Below are 18,942 nucleotides of genomic sequence, written 5' to 3' on the forward strand. Positions count from 1 at the left end.
AACAGCTCTGGGCCATAGAACCAGTGTTTGAGCTCATCTAAGCAATACAGGCACTTTGTAGATGTTCTATCTCCTTTCTGCTCATAGAGAAGTATAGGAGATCTTCTTGACCTTCTTCTGAAAGAAGAAAAATCTTTGAAGGAAATAAGCTTCAATAAACTTTAAAAGGATTTCAGGAAGTCCTTCTTTAGGGATTTGTGTATCACATGTGGCATTATCCTGTGTATTTCACTGCTATGCTGCAGTGAAGGGCTTCATATGCCGTCTTTTTAACCAGACCAATATACACTGCTTACATTGACAGAAAAAGTGAGTTATATTCTGCATCATCATCTCTTCCACATTAAAGCTAATATGAATTTCAAGGCAATGGCAAAAAAAGTAGAGTTGTAAGCAACCCCCTCTCTCTTTTCTTCGTTTTTCACGTCCAGAATGTGACATGACCTCTCCTAGATACACAAAAATAAAATTAATGAATCGCACAGGTTCTGTGAGAAAAGCTTTGATCTACAGAGGCAACATAATATGAACATTGGATTTTGCTGTATTAGACATTAAAACACAGTCCTAATCAGAAACCTTAATCAAAAAGCTTATGGTGAATAGTAGCTTCTATTCCAGCGTAGCAATGCTTTACATTTCATCATAGAATCAAATGATCCATAGAAGCTATTTTTTTATATGCTGTATTTTCACTAGGTTAGGTTATTTTATATGCATAACTTGATAACAGCCTTTTTCGTAAATGTACTGTCTAGAGGTAGTGATTTTTTTTTAAAGCAAAACCAAGAATTGGGCTCAGCACTTCCCACTTGTTCAAACTGGAACAACTGGGATTTTATGCAGTAGAGGACTGGAAGTGTGTTGTGCAACTGGAGAACGAGTGTCAGCTGGAAGAAGACATGGAGAGGGAGGCTGAAAGAGCCCCGTGTGTTTAGTCTAGGCTGTGCAGGATGGGCAGTGACACGGTGTAACTGAGTACCCCAGAGGGGAAGGCTGCTACAGGGGAAGGTGATTAGTTACACCTAGAGGACAGTGTGTGCACCAGAGTATTCTGGGAATGCACAGGAATGCAGTTTGTAGAGGAAAGGAGGCTTTGTTGGCCAGCAGAGGAAGGAGGTTCCAGAGCAGCCTCCCAAAATCGGCAGCAGGGACATAAGGTGATGTCCCTTGTGTTTTGTAAGTGGACTTCAATAATCCAGTTTTGTGGAAAGATGCTAATTGGAGTCTATAAACCGGCACGTCCTCTACCTTCCTGCAAATCCACAAGTCCTTTGAAGATTCACTTGATTATGGGACATACAAACTTGTAAGTTTTTTTCACTTAAGACTTAAAGTTCACTGAAAGAAGCAAAGTCATTGATATGTACTATTTTTGAGGAGTATGCTAGTCTTTCCTCCACAAATAGGAGGAGGAGGAGGCACAGATGGTGGGGGGAGGTGCCTTCTGCTCATTGCCACTAACAAGGCAGCGTAGGTGAGGGCATCTGTGTGTTAAATCCACATTTATGTGCCAGTGATGGACATTTCCTGTTGCTACCACGTTTCTTCGGAGAGACTGTGGTCCTTCATAGCTTGGCATTGATTTGTTCTTTGGTAAGTTACACACAACCTAGAAACACTCATAAGGCTGGTAAGACTGAAGGATTCTCTGAACCATTTGAGTAGCACAAGTGCCATTCATGAAGGTGTGATTGGTCCACCACAGCATGCCCATGTTTTCCAGGGACATGAAGATACATCCAGGCATACTCATTAATATCCTTTTCTTTGTGTTTCCGTGTGATTTTTCTGAACTGAACTGAATGGCCTGAATTATGGTACTCATTACCTAAAGGTTAATGTTAGTACTGTGGTGATGGAAGTATTTTGTTTTTTCCCTTCTGTTCAGGGAGGGAGAAAAAACACTCAAGCCTTATTAAATCACTCATGGGCCCGGTGTTAGCATGTCTCACCCCTGTGTATTGTAGTGTTCCCAGGGTTGTAGGTAGAAGAAAGCACCATAAGCAACATCCAAATGGTCTGGCCCAAACTGCATATGTGGGGATGCATGGAAGCATTTTGACAAATGTGGTATCACTAGAGGTTCTCAGATTTTAGGGATAAAAATCTCACTTTAAAAAATGAAAGGTATGTTCAGTAATTTTGGTTAGGGAACCAGGTCACTCATGCAAATAGAAATATAGTCTTTTTACTACAAGGAGCTGTCCAAGGATCCTTTGGTGATGCAATGTGGTGTACTGTTCAGACTATGCAGTGAACCCTGGGTTTGGTGCATGTTTCTGTCATCAGAAAGTGCTGCAGAACATTTGGCTGTGTCACCATGCGCTAAGAAGTGTCTCTGTTCCCGTGACTGGACAAATAACACTGAGTTTTTAGAGTCAACAGAAGCTGCATCATACAGACATAAGGTGGACATCTAGAGATGGGCAATGAAAAACACAGGCAGAATGAAAGGAGGTGTGAAATTATGTAGAACAGAAAGCATGTAACACACCAGGTACCACTGCAATGGCAGTTTTATGATGGGGGCTATTTTACTGCATGATGGATGAGAATATGGGAATTAGGGAACATTGTGATGGATTGATTGATTTTGATTGCATATGCCAAAAATACTGGATAAAAAATCAGACTGTGGTTTCTACCCAAATGTTTCATGAGTTCCAGTAATTTACATTATTTCATAAAGAGCAGGGGAAATAAACATCTTAAATCTCACAGTAATTCTGAGGTAATCTGAATGGTATAAAAATAATAAGCAAAGATGTGTATGGGTACAACACTAACCATATTTGTTCTCAGCCATATCTTCAGAGAGTGTATGGCAATTTTCAAAGCAGGCAGACAGCTACCAACATTTTTCTTCAAAAGGGCAGAATTTGACTTTTACCCTTTACCAGAGCATTGAGTCGCCTGTCTGAGGAATCTTCATTTTTCCTGCAATCAGAAGGGGCACTGTGTGGACTAATGTTGATGTCATTTCTCAGCTGAAGCCGGTTCTGTCTAAAATATCAGGGCCCAGACAACTTTATAGCAGCAGAGCAAATGAAAATACCTAGTTCTGTTTATAACTTCTCAACTGTATTCACACTTTGGATGCCAGTTTTTACGAATAATTTCTAGATACTGTAAGAAAAACATTCTCTGTAAAGGTCAAACACTGGACAAAGCCTGTTTGGCATCATATGCGTGATTCCATACGTTCACATGTACGGTGACCCAAATTTAACCTTGGCCAAAGATAGTAAAGCACTGTCAGAGTCAGTACTTGCACAAGGATTGCCTTTGACATGGTATTTCCTAGATCATTGCAAACTATGGGAGCTGCTAATTATCTGTGGATAACCAGAAAGGTAATACCTGTAATTTCCTTATCACCCCAGGCTGTCTACTCACAGTTGAAGTGTGTTAGTATGGGATGCCAGTATTGTGCAATGTGGGTAAAATCCACAGTGACAAATGACTTATGAGCCATTTTCAAGGTGACATTTTGATCAGGGAGCTTGTGCCAAGTGTTTTCTATTAAGCATTTCATTTCACTGCATGGTTAATCAGCAAAAGATTCCTCCAAAAATCCATTATGTCATATGTCATATGTAATATGTCAGGACCATTTCTCCTTGCTCAGAATGAAGGAGGGACAACAAATGCTTGAAAACCAGCAAATCTTATTTCTGCTTAAAAGTTTTTAAAAAAGGCAAAATAAACATGTAGCTTTGCTTCTGACCTTGTTTAAAAGCTATCTAGATGAGAAACCAAAAATGTGAAGGTTTAAACAGGTTGATATGTTATTCATTATGCAAATACTTTCAAAAGCAATGCTACCCTGTGTAGAGTTATGATATTTGATAAAATCAGTATTAACTATGTGTGTCTTTTGAAGTTGTAATAAGTCTGGGTCATTTTATATGACTGCAAAGACCTCTTGGAATACAGATCAAATCCCCAGCATGTTTTCCTTTCTTAGCAAACCCTTTTCTACATCTAGAAGGCTCAAGTACTAAGACGACCCGCAAGCTTGTATCAGAATTGGTCTTTCTTTTTCCTTTCTGTAAATGAGAAATGAATTTTATATACGCTTACCAACAATATGCTTCTCTTTTAAGTCAGGGTCAGCACAGATTCAGTTTTAAATGTGCTTGAACCTTGTTCTTGACTAGTTGATTCTGACAGGGCTACACATGTATCTTGTTTACTTAAGGCAGGAGGTAGTCTGAAACTCGGTTTCCTCTTACTGACCATCGCAGTAAGATGTCTAAATGGTTTCCAATTTGCCAGCTTTTAGCTCAGGCTGAACTCCTTTGAAATCTTCAAGAACTGTACAATCCATAGATTCATTTAGAGTCCTCACTTCTGGTTTGAATGCCAATAACTGTGAAGTAATAAACAGCTGGGTAGACTGGCAAAGCACCCTTGTGAAATGGGCACACAAAATACTCTGTTTTAAGCCTCACCCATCCTGCTGTGTGGTAACTGCCCCAAAAGGGCAAAAAGTGTGTATGTCTCTTCTACTTCAGAAAATCCCAGTTAGATACTTAGCAGTTTTTTGGGACTATCAATTAGGAGTACCAAAATGGGAATAATTTCTTAATGTCTTTCTGTGCCCAAAGTAAAAAAATGGACATCACATGCTATAGGAAACAAGTATCTACCATAAACACTTCCCCTACCACCCTGTTCTTCCCTTGGACAACTGAAAGTCGAAAAATCAAGAAGTAGGCAAATCCTTTGTACAAAGGGTATAATGCTAAAGGTTTCTTTGGATTCTCTTTGAACTATGAATTATTTTCAGCATGAGAATCACCAGTAAATTATTTGAAACAGTTTTACAGTTCTCCTTCCAGACTAGGAATGGTGTGGCTCTGGTCTAGTGGAAGGTTCTCTGCTCATGACAGAAGGTTTGGAGCTAGACAATCTTTACAATCCCTTCCAACCCAAACCATTCTGTGGATCAATGATTCTGTGCCACATGAACTCCATGAGACCTTGATTCTGTAGGGAGGATCTGTTACAGAATTCCTTGCTTTCTCCTGTGGGATGAGGTTTACTTTGACATCAAAACAACTGGGTGAACAATCACCAGGGTCAGTGTGTCCATTTATATTATAACCAACCCTTTTCCTGAACCCTTGTCAGAAATTTCTTTCAGTGAAGGCTTTGCTGGTTAGACTGAGTTTGTAGTGAAGCTTCTGCTTCTCAGTGTTTATTCATTCTGAAGAGGCTCAACTAGTGCATGGGATCTCTCCTACAGGGCATGGAACTGTTTTTTGTAGTATCCTACCTCCTCCCTCTGAAACCCCTTTCTGTACTATTTCCTGAAAATGGCCTGTAACACATCCCTGTGTCTTTGCTTTCTGAGGACATAGACCCTATTGAGCAATATCCTCAGCTAGAAATTCACATTCAGATTTTGCTCCCTTTGCTTTGCCATTGAAAAGAAGAGCATTGCTGTCTTAAGGTCTCCAATTATGAAGAATAAAGGCCAGGGGGAGAAGTCGCAGGGGCTGGTTGGCCTAGGACATCTGGAAAAGTAGAAACAGGTGAAAAACTTCAAAAGCCCATTAAAAAAGTATGTAACTTATTATTTCTCTATCAGCTGGAAAAGGCAGACGGACCAGGTGTATTTGTGCAGGTTGTACTGTCCTGACTCTGGCTTTAAGCTGGGAGGATTGTGGGCAAAACTGCACCACATATGGAAAGGACTGTTCTTATCAAGAAAATCCTTATTGCAGTTGTGCTTATTTGAGAGGCTTTGTTGACAGTCTTTGTGGAGCTGGTTTGGAGTGATTTGGAGCACAGGCTGGGGCATAGTAGCTGCTATAAGGAACCTTATACAAAACCTTAAGATTCATAGAAATAGTGTCCAGATTTTTATTGAAGAAATAAAAGTATCAGTTGAATACCAAATAGGAAACGGGAAGAAGGACAATGGCCTGCAGGGAGGAAATTCAGTGGGACTTTTTTTTGTTCTCTTGTAACTATTTATTACCTACCAACAAAAATGCCTACAGGACATGTCCTCTTGTTTTGCAAATTACCCTAAACAATGCATTCATACTCTAACAATTTGTTTCTTCCTTATAAATGAAGGCACGTTTATGTTTTCATGCTTTGATAAAGCCATTACTGTAATTTTTTTGCAAAACCTCTTGCTAAGGTACCTTAATTGATGCAGGTGATAATACTGTCTGAGCCTGGCAGGGTGAATTGGAAATCTTGCCACAGTTTGTGCAAGTAAGTAGCAATTCACCTTCCTCCCTACTGGGCAGTAAGTAGGAAAACATACTCACATACACCAAAATGTTCTTTCTGTAATATCCTTGTCTCTGGTCCCAAGGATAAGATTTGTTTGTTTCCAAATATGTTCCTGTGCTACTCATAAAAACACTGTCAGAGCAGTATTTGTATGATACATTTGACAGGAACAAATACTGGGCATACTTGATCCATTTAATCTGAGGCTGACTTGGGCAGTGCTGTGCCCTCAAAAGCCCTGATCGCTTTAGGAGATGCCAGAAAAAAAAACCCCCAAAACATTGGCAGTATAGGCAGTTGTGTTTGAAGTTTGGAGATGCCATTTCAGCAAGAGGAATGAGAGACACGTTACTCTAAGAAAGAAAAGTGAGTGGTTGTTGAGAAGGCAAAATAAAAGAAAACAGGGAATTCAGGACCTGCTCTGTGTATATGATGATGGATTATTACTGCTTTTTCTGGCTATGAGCAAGACTTTTCCCAAGTGTGAGGGAGAGTGGGGAGTGAGCAGTTTGACAGGGCAGTAAGATCACTTAACAGTAGAGAAGAGATTCTCAGTTAGTTTTGCCAGACAAGGATAAAATAAGTAGTATGGCTAGGTACAAACCTCTTTTTACTAGATCAAATGTCAGTGAGCTACTCTTTTATTATTTGTAAGTCAAAATTAAAGTGTAAGGACATTTACTGCATTAACCAATGCTTCTCATAAAATAGTATGGGCTGAAGTACGTGAGGACTGTGCCACCAGCACAAGACTCTAGGTATGAAAAGAACAGATGGATATATCAGTGCTCATGTCCTTCCTGAGGGGAAAATATGATGTCCTCATTAAGTTATTGCTATCTATATTTCTTAATTACAGTGTACTCATTATATAGGTTGTTATTACTGACCATTTATACAAGAATATATTTGAAGCAGTGTTAATCTTTCAGACATGTACATTTTGAATTCAGTAAGCTAGTTTTGATTTCTTTTCATAATTATTTTTAAATTATACTCAGATTGTTGAAAACATTTTCTGTGATTCATTGATTATTTTTTTATTCCATCATGGTTTTTTTTCTTTCTCTTGGAACACTAATGCTGGTGTTACTGTTTTTGCTAGCAATTGTTGGTTCTTTCCCACATGTCTGGAACTGATTTTGTTCTCCGTGTTTTTAATGGAGCTGGAGTGAATGAAGCTCTTTGTTTAGCTTTCTTTCTGTGCCTCAATATCATTAGGTGTCTGAAAAATGTAGAGCTTCTGTGGCACTTCACGAACGGTAACACTGACCATGCCCAGCCTTTGCAGGAATTTTAATGTTGGCTTTTGCCTTCACCTGACACATAACTCAGGCTTGATCCAGCTGTATTTCAGAACCTCTGAGTATCTAACAGAGCTGTGTGGCCCTGTTGCACATGCCTGCATAAGCAGCATCCTCACTAACATCACCACTCACAATTTTGGTGTCTGCTCCATGTCTGCTGCTTTCCCAATAGCTTTATCTCAGTGAGCAAGACTCAGAAGGCATCCATCCCCTCTCTCTGCCTCTCTATTCTTCCACCCCGCAGTGTACCTCTTGGATGACACAGTTTCTAAAAATCACATGTAAAAATAGAAGTGTATTAATAAATCTGCTTTATTAGGGGAAACACATTCAGTCATGTAGAATTTGAAGGCTCAGTGCTTGCCAAATAACTGTGTTGCACTCAACTCCTTGGCACCAAAACACTAAGATGAATGCTGCCTTCTGCAGGTTGCTGGATGGTGTGCTGGGAGGGACTGGTGTTACTGGTCGGGTAGCATTTACTGTGGCAATCATTGAATTCTGGACCTTTTTCAGTGACACATGTTGATGTGCCTCTTCCAGCATCATCCTTCTCTTCCATTTTTTCTCCTGTCATGCTCTCCACTGCCCTCCCCCCCTCTTCCTTATGGTTCTCCACTCTGGGATCCTTTATCCATTCAAGCCTTTCTGTTGCCTGATCTTTCCTACTGCACTGCCTTCGGTAGCCTTATTTTTCCAGGGCCTTTTTGCCTCCCAGTGACGGCTCCACTGGCACAGGTGGTTGGGTCTGTCCACCTTAGGTCACTGTAGGTGCAGCAGCTCTCAGTTGCATTTGGCAAGTGCCAGAAAAATTCCTTCTATTTCCATAGTAACAGTTGGAATTACAGAGGACAAGCAGTATCTTGTAATGCTCTAGTTCTGCCTGGTCCTGTTGGGACTGCAACTGTGTGAGAGCTTATGGTCTGAATGGTTGTCTTCCATAAATAAACCCCTTTTGAAACTTTGCTGGTGATATCCCAAGGGCTGTGGGCATATGAGCCCTGTCACGAGATGGCTGTTAGGGCACTTATCTGTCCTTCCAGCTGCAGCTGTTCTGGACAGTTTCTCTGGAGTGATGAGAAGGGCATGGTAGTGATTGTCCTCTGCCTTGGCTGGAGGAAGCAGTGTGTTTCTTCTGCCACTTTCTTTTACCTAGTCATGCTTTACTGCAAATACACTCCTGAGCATTTATCAACTGCATTAAAATTAATCAAATTTTCTGAATTGTTTAATTTACCTATGGCTGAGTCACAGTCTACATTCTTGCTGGATTTGGTGTTAATGAAGGTTGGTGCTCGTTCCCATTACATTGGTGGAAGAGGTGTGGTTGTGTTTGGATTTTTTTGGCTTCTTCATGTCATTTTAATTTGAATCAGATATTACGGTTGAAAGCTACATTTTTATTTCAGATCTTTTGCTTTGACCAGGTGATTCTGTCCAGTGAAGTAACGAGTTTCATATTTTAGAGTATTGTTTGAAGACTGTTCTTGGTCATTTCCTCTCCTTGCTATGCTGGTCTTTCTCCACGTTGCCATGTCCAGCCATGGGAGGGTTCCTGGGAAGATCTCACAAAGCTCTGACTCCAGCCACCCCAGCCTGGCTGTATTTTGCAGGTATTCAGTGCTCATGGCAAAGCCGTGATCATGCCCCTAGGAATGGTCAGTGGTGTCTGTCCATGAGGCCATAGGGAATAGGGAATGCTTTCTTTCTGTCTGCAATCATGAACTACTCTGGATGGTCCTGCTGCTCTGATGCCGTGCCTCCACTGCGGAATCCTTGCTGTGGTTGCCTGACATGAGCCTTTGTGCTCCGCTGTGCTTCATTTCTTCACTTTCTTCCATGTGTGTATATTCTAGAGCTTTCTTAATGGACTTTTTCCCCACAAACCACAGACTTTTTCTCCACTTGAGAAGACTGGCTGAAGGGCTGTTTGGACTTTTTGAGTAATGTTGTTATGAGCTTGGCTATACTCTCCCATAGTAAAAACTGCTGTCCACTGTGTTTAAAGGCATGGGGCTGCTGGGGAACATCTGATTTATTAATGGCCTCTTTTCAGCTTCCTCCTCATCTTAAGAAGATATAAGCAGGTAATTAGCTAGTTGCCAAGAAAATAGTAGAAATAAACCTTAGAATTCCTCCTTGTAAAATGATTTATTTAACAGTTTTATTCTGACATGTGTGTTTTATGTTTTAATCATCTGTCTATGCCTGTAAAACAGGCCAGGTCTCTTCATCTTCTGGTGTTAGATTTTAGAGGACTATTACAACATGGTTTTGTTTTTTGTTGCTTCATGTGAGTGTTTATGTTGGCTTTCTGGTAGATGCTTAATTGGATTGTAACTGATTTTACACTAAAGACTGATGTCCCGTTTTCTTTTAGTCCTATCTGGATTGCTCTGGTTTCTGGAAGGAATCAATATTCAGAAATGTATTGAACTCTTTTACTGTGGCTTTCCTTCAGGGACGTTGCTTACATTTGATCATCAGTTGCCCAGGGTGAGGGAGGTGTTCAGGTACCTTGAGTAATGGCTCTGTTCCTGTTATGGCTGCTGTTTGGAACTGGAGTACTGGTATCTTCAGATATTTCCACCTGAATGCTGATAAAAAGGAAAAAGGCTAGCAGCTGTTTTCAGGGCTCTTCCAAGTGCTTTCCATTCCCTTTCATCCTTCCTGATAATTTCCTTTGATAGTAATTCTATTTTTCCAGTTTCCAAAGCTCATAATCTCAAAGTCCTTTTTCAGCCTGAGCCTTCTTCAGAAGCTCGTGTTAATCAGATTATTTGTGAAACAGCCTTAGTATCACCCCAGTAATCTTTATAGGTATTAAGTGACCTGTACCCTTTGTCAGGAACTTACACTAGGTACACAACTCTCTTGAATTATCCTCTGTTACCTGCAGGCAGTTGTACTTCTGCTTCACTCCAGCATTTTCTGTTTGTACAGATCTCATTTGTCTTTCAGATCATCAGTCTCTAAGCATCTTTCTCCTCTGCTGAAACAGACACAATAATGTTTGAAGAAAAAGATTGATGTCTGTAACTCATCACTTGCCACTTTTATTCACTGTTAGAGCAAGAACACAAATTGACCAAAAAGAAAAATCTCTTTCTTAAAACCAGAACCTGGAAAGACCTTTGTCTGAGGTGCTGAAGATATATTTACAATTATACTCTCTAGGGAAGGCCAGAGGGATTTACAGTAAATATCAGGGTTTGCATCCAGAACTGCTGACAACCCAGCTTCCTTTTGATAGATGGATTCATTACCACTTTCTAATTACAAGCAGATTTCCATGTGTGTTCACCATGTTATAAATGAAACCTGTCCATTGTTATACAGTGATGGCCTCTGGGTCAGCTGTAAGGGATCTATAGCTCCTCTTCTGTCATTGGACCAAATTAATCAAATATATTTTTAACAGATAACCTTTACAAAAGTGACTGATTAATCACTTGGTAATGCAGACTGCTATCAAGTTCATCATCTCCAAATAAAGGAAGGAACTCAGCAAGACTACAATATGTCAAATGCATCAGCCTCAGTGTGTTAAAATACTTTCACGTCCAGATGCTACTCTTCTAAAAGGATAGAAATCTGCTACATCAAACAGAGATATTTTCCTGCATCTGTGGGTCAGATTCTGTGCTCGGATGAAGGCTTTCTGGTTGTGAAGTCTTACTGTCAAATTGAAGCCCCATGCATGTACATCTAAGGACAGAATTTGATCACTACAAAGTAATACAATTTCTACCAGATTCTGTCATTTGATTTTTTTAGAACTGTGATTTTTAAGAGGGTATTGAAAGCTGTATGTAACAGTGAAACATAGTCAGTCTTCATCTAATCCTGTATCTAGTGATAGATTTAAGAGTGATTTTCTATGTTCCAGTCACTTCTTTTGAAGGTAAAACAGCCTATCTTTTAATTTCATATTGAAGAATATGCTTGACATCTCTCAAACGGAGATTAGGTTAGCAAAGGGATACCCTCACTTATGCTGCAAAATGAAACAAGTTCCTAATTGTCAAAAGATTAATCCTTGGCAGTCATCCAGGGCAATATTTGCTGTAGCAACTTGGTATCCATCACGGTTACGGACCAAAGGTCTTGTCATATATGTATTCCTCGCAGCAGTGCTGCAGCAGGGCAGCACAGCCTCACTACCCTGGGCTGTTAGTCTCTGGGAAACTCTATCCATTCCTCAATTAGTGCCCTCATGGGGGTCACAGTCTTTGATGACCGAGCTATTTCTAAAGACTGAAATATAAAGCTCAGCAATACAAAAAAAAAAAAGGAAAAAAAATTGGTGTGGGAGTTGCTTCTTGTGCATTGCAGTGTTCCATGTTAGAGGTTTTTGTATTTACTAGAAGTTTGGTCCATCAATACTAATAGCAACAATATTAGTGAAATGTGAGGGGTTTTTTTTACTGTGAATATCACTGTTACCTGCAGTTGATACTGCTTAAATGGGCTAATTTTTAATTTTATTTTTATTTAACTCACTTGGTATTGAACTGCCAAGCTGCCATAGCAGCATCTTCATCTGCCAGCATGGCCAGTTCTGATTCTGAATTCTGTCTTTTTCCTTTGGAAATTCATGGGTAGAGCAGAAACAGGGACAAGACTTTGTTGTCCTGCAAACATAACAGAAGAGTAGGTCAGTATGAGAAATGCCTCATATAAACTACCAAAGGTAGCAGCCCTAAGTCTTCTTCTCTTAATGTAGCTAAAACCCACACAAAACCACAGAACACTGCCCCCATATCCTTCCTTCTGTGTGAGCCACTTCTGCTGTGTTTTGGGTGATTGCTTCAGTGTAGATTTAAAATAATTCTCCTAAGGAAGTTTTATCTCCCTTATTCATCACAGAAATGATGATTCAGAAAATGGTCTAATTCGGTTTGGCGTTCATTGTTTTTGATGCTGTGTACCCTTTGACTTTTCATCATGCTAGCTGCAGGAAACTGCCAGTACATTTGCATGGCAGGAGGAAAAATGGAAAAAAATTAAATCTGCTCTACATAGAAAATTTGGGGCAGGGGGTGGGGGAGATACTTTAAAAATTGGGTGCAGCTTCATTTCCTTTGACTCCCATTTTGCACTGCTGAGGTTAACAGGATTGTGGGGTGCAAGTAGGATCAGGACTTGATCCCTCACTGATGAGTCTCTGCCCATTTAGTGCTTTATAGGCCCAAGGGAAAGGGACAAATTGATGGAGTGTTCTGGCATGCTGCAGTCTATATTTGGATCCTTGATTTAAAGCTGACAGATGTATAAAATCCTATGTAGCCAGAAAACTCCCTAGTGAGGACACAGCTGCATATATCAATGAATCAAAGTTACTCTTGTTAAGGCTGGCATTAATTTATATGGGGCAAGTTCCCTCCAGATCTGGTCGTGTAATATCACTGAGAGTAGTTTGGGCTTGTTCCACCCTGCAAACCCTGTGCTTTTTGGATATGAATGGAGAAGACTTGCAAATCCGAAGCGCTGCTCTTCTCAGTTGCTGGGTGAATGCCATCATACCCTCATTTAGATGTGGCAGCTGTTGTCAGTTACTTAATCTCATAAATAAAATAAAGCCAAATTTCCACAAACTGAATCCACCTCTATCACACGGCCTCCTGCAATGCCTTAAATGAAGTGCGTATTTTTGTTTCTCAGGAATCTCCCTTTATAACCCACTCTACTGCTTGATTATTTCCTCTATGTCGTACAGGAAACGGTAAGTGATTAATAACCTGCCTCAGTTTTACTTTCCCCTCTTGCTGCAGCCTTGTGAAATAATGTGACCCACAGATGTCTGAGCAAAACAATCCATTGCTTTAGTGACAAATGCTGTTGGGGCTTGCTCAGTGAAAGTGAGCTACCACAGGCAGAGAAGCTCAGGTATTCCTGCTACTTTGATCATCTCTTTTTTTCTTTTGCTTAAATTTTGAGCATGCCCAAAAACTCCCAACAAAGCATGACGTAACCCACTCTGGAAAACAGCCTGTGGTGACTACTAGTCCTGGAGGCTCAGGAGAGAGCTAGGTTTGCTGAAGAAAGGCAGATTTGGCTCTAAAAATTGGCATTCACTGGCTGTAGAAATGTTGGGAGGGATGTGATGTGTACCATATATGTATGTCAGCGCTTGTTTGCTTTTTCCTTTACTAAAAACAAGATAATGGAAAATAAAGCCTCTGCATGTAAACAAATGAAAACTCTCTGTCAAAGTTAGTTATATCATATATGTCACCCTTCACCATTTTTAACATTGTCTGGAGTGAATGAGTGATAGAAAGTAAAATCTCAGAACTAGTTCTACTAGGATTTAGTTTAAGGCTGGTGTATGGGGATAGCTGTCAAGAGAAACTTCCCAGTAGTAACACTCACAGAGTGGGGAAGATTCAGACTGTCATTTTCATAGAGCACAAGTGCATTCTGAGCCAAATTACAAGCTGATTGAATCTTTTAAGTATTGCTAATCGTTTCTACAGTCAGTCTATAATACACTCTTCAACCATCAGCTAATGCACTGCAGTCAGCTGGGCTCTAGCTGGAGAGTGGCGGCAGCACAGGCGTGCCCCATGTGTCAGGCTGCCTAATTGAGGGGTGTCACCCAAGCGCTCCGCCAGATCTTTGTTTTCCTGAGTGGCTTTTACTAAAGGCATGTTTGAGCAGTAGGGAAGAGCAAAGTTATATTTATATGTGGCAGCGGCAGAAGTGTGAAATCGTGCTACCTGAAGAAGTATGACTAAGTGGTGATACTGGCCACTCCTTTTTATGGCAAATCAGAAAAGGAAGCAGAACACACATGCACACAGATTACTCATAGTAGCTAGTTTGATCCAAGATAGGGAATTCTACATTCAAATTCACTGTGTGGGGAGAGAAATGGTTATTTAAAATGTAGATACCATGTGGAGAAAAGTAGAAAATGGTTTACAGGCTCAGTAATTAATCCGTTTGGCAAAGAGTTGACCAGGGTCCCAAATGCTGGGGGATCTGCCGAGATTTCTGCTCTTGGGGGGAGTGTACAGTGTGTGTGTGTACCTTTTCCACCATTACTATTTCAAAAAATTTCCACTGCTGCTCACAATATCAGTGCATATCAGCATGTCATTCATAAGCATTTTGTTTCCCATCAATTTTTTAAAATAGCAGAAAGAAAAAAAAAGAGAGTTGTGAAAAGGAGAAACTGAGATATAATTCTGCAGTGGATAGAAAGACCTGCAGTGCTTTGCAAACCCACAGTTCATACAATCCAGTGCTTCATATAAGTAGTAAAGCTCTTGCTCTCTTGTTTCCAAAAGGCTGAGAGTTTGTTTAAAAGCCCTTAGCTCAAGGGAATGGAGGATGTCCCGATTCTCTATGTTCCCTCCTTTCACCCTTACCTTAAGGTGCACCATTATCTTGCAGTAATGAAACCTGAAAACAATGGTAGAGTTAACATCAAGGACTTCACCAAAACCACCGACAAAACACCCCACAATCCTGCTCTAAAGAGGTTTCTATAGAACATCTGAATTAAGCATGGCAATTACAAAGAAGCTCAAGTGGTCTTTGCTTGAAATTGCAAATGTACCACATTGCATTATCACAAGAATTCGCATGCAAGAACAGTTTGCAGATGGTTTGCATTGGCATACTTTATGTAAACGCTCCAGGGAACAGATGGCATCATGGGTTCTTGTGGCAAATGTGAATTTATAGTGCTCACAACATGCTAAATTCTTTTGCCTGTAGCTGAAAAGCAACAAAAATGAAGTGGAAACTCAGCCCTGTAAATCAGTTTGCCAGTGTCTTTGCCATTGTAGCTATGGATAACATTTAGTTTAGTCTTTATTGTGAAAATTGGGTTCTTTTATTTGCCATCTACTTGCAATTGGGTATGAGCACATGTGGCATGTGTGTATGTTTATTTAAGTATGCATATGCAGCTTTTAAATTAATAGACTGATATTGTATAAAGAACAGCAAGTTGAAATCTCAACCACCATTTAATCCAAAGATTTTGAATTTTTGATCCAAAATTGAATTTGGATAATATTAATTTTCTGATAACACATAGATTGCTCTGGGTAAATAATCTGATTTTAAATAAATATTGGCAAATATTGTTAGAAGGGGTAAAATAATGACATAGGTTAGAATTGCAATTTACTGACCTCTTAGTCATTTCGCACATGCATATGCAATGGGATGAGCATCAGGGCACATTAGTATAAAAAGTAACAGCTCCGTCTCATTTGGACACAAGTTAGAATTTAAGCATCTGTAAAGAGGAGGAGTTATTTAAGAAGGAAGACCTGGTAAGGGAGGGGGGAGAAATTGTGTAAACAAGCAAGTGATACATTGAATTTGTTTGGAACTATTATATTGAACTTAGAATATAATTATTATTGCAGTATATTCCCTAATTATTTAGATGCTTGTAAAAATTGATTTTATGTAAACACAGCTTGTTCTAAAACAGCCAGGTCTTTGCAGTGAACATAAGTTGTTTAAAATTTATTGACCTGTCGTTCACATGTGTTACTTTACTAGCACTTAATGGTCTGTTTAGATAGTCTTGGTGTGTATGAACTCCCAGTGCGCTACTCCAAGCACCACACGTTGACAGGTAGCTGCCATGTAGATAAAATAAGGGGCCCTACTCCAAAGCATACAGGGACACACAATCATTAGTTATTTTCTAATCTAAAGCAGGGATTTCCTTGGCAGCCAGAGGAAAAGAATCGTTCTGATTTTGCATTATCTCTGCAGCTGAACTCGGCCCTAAGTCCTGAACCAATATGCAGGAAGGCCAAAAGCAAACAAGCAGGAACACCAGCCTTGCACCAAATGGAGTTGATTTAAGGAGCCTGAGCTTTGAGGGTTTCTTTTTGAATGGGTCGTGTAGACAGTGGCTAAGATTAGAAACTTGCTTTGGCCTTCAGACTCTCAGGAAAGATTTAAGACTGATAATGGAAATGTAAATTACTTCTGTAGTAGATAGAGATCACCTTAAAAACCTGCTTGTGTTAAAACTTTTTGCAGTGTTTTTTCATCCTGTGTATGAATAAAGCTGTCCAAAACCAAAAACTAAACCAATGAAAAAGTACTACTTCTCATGGTACTTATTTTCCTCTAGCTCAAATGTGATTTATGCCCTTTTTCTTAACTTCTAAGGCTGACATGTATTTTATGAGTTTATACTGCTTTTTTTGATCTTTAAGGTTTCATGAAAAAAATTATGCTAGTGACAGGATCAGACTAACCCCCAAGTTACTGACCAAACTTTGCTACTCTGTTTCCACCTATACCAGACTAATATTTCTAGAGACCTTTGGCTTTTCATGTTGTGATTGTTGCAGCATAGTTACCTTAGTTTGATGCAAGCAGGGTCTGCATGCCTAAAATTCACTGCTGGAGTGGATCTGTCCTGCCTACCTCAGTCATTATCAGTGTGTCTGTGAACCATAAATATTTGGCACATAAAAAGATATTTATCTTAGCTTTAAATGTTTGAAAATGCTGGCCCAAATTCATACTAATACTACATCACACTATCTGAAAGCCTACTGTGGCTCTGAAAATTCAGCAATGAATTTTTTATAGGAAAACTAGTTTATGTCAGTGTTTAAATATTTGGTAGGGTTCTTAAGTAAAGAATATATTGTGTTACTATTTCTTGCATAAATGCAGCTGCAGAGCTGTTCTGCCTTCGTGTCAGGTCAAATTCTGCTATATTTGACCGGCAACAATTTAGAGTAACTATTATTTCCTTTGGGTTTACATCTATGTAGCTTTTTGTGACGCCTACAGCATGGAAAAGAAAAATCACTATCAGGTTTTGTTTGCTGTGGCAGTAAAGATGTTTGTTCACTCACTTTTCCAACTACACTGACTTCTCTATAGACTGAGCAATCCCAGTATCCCTGACTCTTAAAAACAACAACAGAAACCCACAACTGTTAAATTCTTCACTGCAGTGGCATGCACTTGGCTTTGAAGGCATGAATTGAAAACATAAATAGTTATGGAAAATGCTTTATATATGATTTTTTTTTTTGCTCATATAATTCTGTCTAGGGTCTTTTCCCCTAACACAGGATTGCAAATTTTGCTACTAGCCATCCATTAAAATTGACAATTAGAACTTCAAACAGTCAATTAGAACTTGACAATTAGAACTTTAAACTTTAAGTAGGCCATCCCCTGCCTGATATATTTGAACATAGTTTATCAGCAATGGAAATGTCATGTAAACCCAACAGATTATGTATATTTTGAGATCAGAATTGAGTTCATAGAAATGCTTAAAAAAGCCATTCTGCTCAATAACTCCATCTATTCCTCTGCAAAATATGTCAATTTTGTGCTTAAGTGTCATATTTCTTTCATAGTTTTTGCCCTAGGAGCAGCATGATTAGCTCAGGGGGGTGTTTAAGCCTAGATTGTCAACCTGCAGTACTGTGTGATTCTAAATGGTTCTATTTAGTGATAAAGTATTTGCTGTCAGCCCTGTTAACTAAGAGGTGGTCTCATGTTAATGTGCTGAACATGAACAAACCCTGTTGAAGATAAGGAGGCTGCAGTAGCACTGTGCTTCTGACAGATTAAGTCTAGAGATTTTGCTGTTAAAATTCCCTTTACACAGTCATGTCTCATGCCAGCTTCTTCCTCTCTGTCTAGCAAATGTGCACTGCAGCTGGCTTTCCAGTGGTTCCTGTTTTGGGTGGGATCACTGAAAGGATTCTATCCCTTGGCCATAGAGCTCAGCTCTACACCAGTCCATTGTGTGTACTGTAGCCTGCCTTGTCCCTGGGGGTTACAGGGTGAGGACTGGCTGGCCTCGGCTCCTTGGCTGAGAGATTGGCCTTTATGACCCCTGCCAAGGAATGCATCCCTTCCCTCCTGGCCGCTTAACCTGGTGACCAACACCCTCACCACGGAAGCAGACCTGTCTCCATGTTGACAGTGGACATCCTGGGGGGCATGGAAAGCCTACTAAACACATGAAATTATTGCCTTTTTGGCCAAAGTTCTTTTAGCTAGATAGGGGCAAGAGTAAAGATGGCTATGATGACTAGCTAAAAAATAGACAGAATTGGGACCAAACTAGTGAGAGAAGATAGGGTAGGTTCCTCCCAGAAGTGAATTTGTTGCTGGTGTGATAAGGTTAGGCATCTGGGTTGCCTCAACAGCAAATTTTACAGTCAGGGGAAGCATAGCAATTTTTACTAAGCAGGATGGCATCTTTTCTTCTCACTAATAAGAAACTAGTAAAAGTTTTGTTGTACTAACAAAATATAAGTGACCAGCAAGCTTACCTCCAGTTTCATGTGCCTGTGCCAGCACTAAGTGACACGTCGTGGTTGCAGTTAAACCCCAAATAGGTGACCAGAATTCC

This window comes from Pyrgilauda ruficollis, unplaced genomic scaffold, assembly GCF_017590135.1.
Source record: "Pyrgilauda ruficollis isolate IOZ18807 unplaced genomic scaffold, ASM1759013v1 scaffold2, whole genome shotgun sequence".
NCBI classification, from domain to species: domain Eukaryota; kingdom Metazoa; phylum Chordata; class Aves; order Passeriformes; family Passeridae; genus Pyrgilauda; species Pyrgilauda ruficollis.